Below are 4,438 nucleotides of genomic sequence, written 5' to 3'. Positions count from 1 at the left end.
ATTATTTTTTTGAGATTATTTTAAGCACAAAATGACTTTAAGCTGGCCAGCCAAACACTTAAAAAAGCTGAAAACAGCTTATAAGCAACTTATAAGCCAATCCAAACGGGCTCTTAGACTTTCTCCTTCCCTTTTCAATCCCTTAGAAATGGAATTTGAAGGAAGGTTTTGGAGATTTTTCTCTAAGAGTATACTTGATAAATTGATGATGTTAATGTTAAAATGTGATGAATCTAAGTTTATTAATCATATATCTTTCACTTTTAAGGTTGAATTTCAGATTTGGAGAATTAGGGTTCATACCCAATTTGGGGGTTTTTACTAGAAATCAGACTAGGGGAAAATTCTTGAACTAAATCAACAATTACTGATGGTATTATGATTACCTAGGATTTAATTTTGTATTTTACCCGTGAATTTTCCGTTTCGCCCTTGTGGGCCCGTTTCCCCAATTTCTAGGATTAAAATGGACCTAATTGATATCATAGCAACATTAATATCATTATTCATGATTTCTAATTTAGAATTCGATTGTGCTTAGACTACTTTGGTTTTGAGCTTCAGAGAAAAGGCAAGGCGATAGAGAGACTTGTTGGTGTTGCAGTTCGACAGTTCAGGTAGGTTATGGTTTACCTTTGGTAAGACTTAGTACAGTGAATCACATATTTAGATTATAATGTCGGAGACAGCATGTGAACCTTCGGGTGTGAAGTTGGGATGGATATTGCCTTAGGTTGGGCCCTGATGTGTGTTGGGACTAGCCATCCCGTTATATGTGTTTGATTGTTTAATTGTGTTGGCTTGATACCATGTGTAGTTGGTAGATAGCGAATGTCCCTTGTTGTCCTGATTTGGGATAGGATTGACATACCCGTTATTGGTATTTGTACTATGATACATTATTGGCGTACCCACTGTTAGTACTTGAGTTATTGATATATGTTGGCATACCCATTGTTGGTATTGTGATGTGATATATTATTGGTGTATCCCGTTGAGGTACTTGTGATATTGAGCTTACTTGTTGATGATTGACATAAGCATTGCATGCATTCTCTCATATTATCATACATGGCCGATATCCGGTGATGATCCGGTATCGTTGATTGAGCGAAACTGATATTTGATAAACTCTTTTACTTGAGTGATTGTGAAAAAGGCCGACGTCCGAAGATCCATTCCGGAATCGTTGTTTATATGAAATTGATACTTGCTAAACTCTTTTACTTGAGTGATTGTGAGGAGGCCGATGTCCGAGGTTCAATTCCGGAATCGTTGATTTATGAAACTGATAATTGACAACTTTTTTGAGTGATTGTGAGGAGGCCGATGTCCGATGGTTATATTCGGGCATCGTTGTGCATGGCCGATTCCGATGTTATCCCGGATTCGATTGTAGTGCATGGGCTCCGCGGGTCCCCCAGAGTGGTGCCGGTGAGACTCCCCCTGTGAGCAATTAGCCAGGGTCCCGTCTGTCTGTTTGGAAAAAATCCGGGACGGGTGGCACTCAGAATTCGCGAGTCACACTGGGTTGTGCTGTCGAGACGCCGATATTTCCATCCGAAGTACATGTGTACATCTCATTTACATAGCATGGCATGGCATCACATTCATACCATTATTGCATTGCATTGCATTATGACTTGAGTGAGATGTCGTGATGACTGTATTGTAATGGATTGTGTTGTTGATTCTATTGTGTTGAGTGTTCCAGGACTAGATATACTCAGACTTATTATATTGGGGTTAGATACTTACATAGGTGTTGATGGATACTCGATTACGATTATATTGTTCATGTGTGATTGGTCTACTTGTTTATCTGCGTTATTTTCTGAATTGTGTTAACTATGCTTAGTCGGCCTATGATGCCTACCAGTACTGTTGTTTGTACTGACCTGCACTTGCTGCATTCTTTTATGAATGCAGAGTATCAGGCCGAATCTACTTCTCTGACTCGTGGTTGATCGACTCCTCAGTTCTGCTTGAGTTTTCCAGGGTGAGAATGGCGTCCGCTGACCTCGAAGATTCTTCTATTGCCTATGTCTTATTTTTCCTTCAAGACATGATTTGAGACATTTTACGTATTATTATTCAGACCAGAGTCATTCGTATTTAGATGCTCTTGTATGGCCAGACCAGATACTGGGTGGATTCATTTACTTCCGCACTTATCTATATTATATTACATTGTGAGACTTACGTCATTTACTTTTTCCGCTATTTTATTATATTTATTGATTGTGAACGTTGAGTTAAGGGTTCGCCGACCAAGGTAGGAATGGTAGGTGCCCGCATAACCTAGGCTAAAATGGGTCGTGACACTGCCTATCCAAAACAGCAATAGGCTCCTCCTCATAAGTCAAATTCTCATCAAGCAAAACCGAGTCCCAAAGAATAATTTAAGTAACATCGGTATGATACTTCTTCAGCATAGACACATGGAAAACTGGATGAACTCCCGCAAAGCCTGGCGGCAAGGCCAACTCATAAGCAACATCGTCCACACGGTCAAGAATCTCAAATGGCCCAATATACCTAGGACTCAACTTACCTCTCTTCCCAAATCTTATAACACCCTTCATGTGTGAAATCTTCAATAGAACCTGATCACCAACAGCGAACTCTAAATCTCGGACCTTCCGCTCCGCATATATCTTCTGTCGACTATGTGCTATCAAAAGCTTGGCCTGAATGGCCCTCACTCTCTCAAGAGACTCTCTCAACAGATCCGTACCCCAAGGTTGAACCTCCAATGAATCAAACCAACCAATCAGAGATCTACATCTTCTACCATACAAAGCCTCAAAAGGCGCCATGTCGATACTCGAGTGATAACTGTTGTTATACGCAAACTCTGCCAATAGCAAGTATTGATCCCAATTACCACCAAAGTCAATAACGCAAGCTCTCAACATATCCTCAAGCACCTGAATGGTCCGCTCGGACTGCCCATCGGTATGGGGGTGGAAAGCTGTACTAAGATCCAATCGGGTACCTAACTCATCATGAAAAGCTCCCCAGAAATAGGAAGTGAAGTTAGAACCTCAATCAGATATGATAGAAATAGGAACCCCATGCAATCTCATAATATCACGAATGTACAACTTGGCTAACTTCTCCGCGGTATAAGAAACCTGAACTGGAATGAAATGAGCAGACTTAGTTAACCGATCAACTATCACCCAAATCGAATCAAACTTGCCCAGGGTCTTCGGAAGACCCACAACAAAATCCATGGCAATCCTCTCCCACTTCCACTCGGGAATGGACATCCTCTGAAGCACACCACCGGGTCGTTGATGCTCATACTTAACTTACATCTCTGGAAGCCTAGACATAGATAGTAGGCTCAAGTATCATCGACAGCAAAGGATTAAATTCTTTTCAACTTAAGATTACTCATCTGTGCTTGAGTACCATAAGGTGCACTCGTGTGGGCCAAAAAGGATGGAGATGTACTGACACCAGCTTGGGAAATGCTAGACTCCACGTTGTACTAATGTAAAAATCAATGTCATTTACTCAATGTGTCTATTAGAGAAGACAAGAAAGGATCCCTCGTCAATGTAAAAAATAGTGGTAGTAGTTGGTAACGAAGGTGGAGCTTGTGAAATATGCTAGAAGACGCGGCTGTCAAGGGTGTGGTGTTGGAACGGTAACGGTGAGAGGCAAATCCATCGATAGAGATGTAGGAGCGTCATACAATTTTGTGCCTTGGGAGGGAAGATAGATTGGTCAAATAAAACATGACACTAGACAATGGATTTTTAAATTATTTATCATAACATTTGTAATTATGTCTGAAAATTATAGTTGTAATTATTGGGCAATATAAATTCCAAGGTTGTAATTATACAATCAAATAATTATACAGTACGGTCACTGTAATGACTTATTTGTTTGTCATTATATAATTACATATAATTCTCAATGTCATGTTTGGTTGCACAGGTGTATTACATAATTTTATTTTATTTTTTATTTTAAATAAAAATAATCATAAGAATTTTTAGAGGAATATATAAATAAAATTTAATATGTGATAAATAAAGGTGAATTAAATATATTTTAAAAATAAGCTTATAATTACACCATGTATTGTCCCTTCTTAAATATTGAATAACGTAATTGCTCCCCCTTAATAAGCTAATTTATACTGTATTGATCAAATAATTACCTTATCTGACAAACATATAAAGTTTACGATAATCACTCTTATAATATATTCAGTTGTATTTGAAATTCAAACATCTACCGCTCTTATACTACGAAAATTGTAACATCAATCCATAATTAAGTGTATTAAATGTCCTTATTTCTTATGAAATTTTTAAAAAAGGATAAACATTTTTGTTGAAAATATCTATCAATAGGAGGTTTAAATATTTGATTTTAAAATATACTCTCTCCGTTTCAATTTATGTGAACCTTTTCA

Source organism: Lycium barbarum, chromosome 4, assembly GCF_019175385.1.
Source record: "Lycium barbarum isolate Lr01 chromosome 4, ASM1917538v2, whole genome shotgun sequence".
In the NCBI taxonomy this organism is placed as follows: Eukaryota; Viridiplantae; Streptophyta; class Magnoliopsida; order Solanales; family Solanaceae; genus Lycium; species Lycium barbarum.
This window is presented reverse-complemented; position numbering follows the sequence as displayed.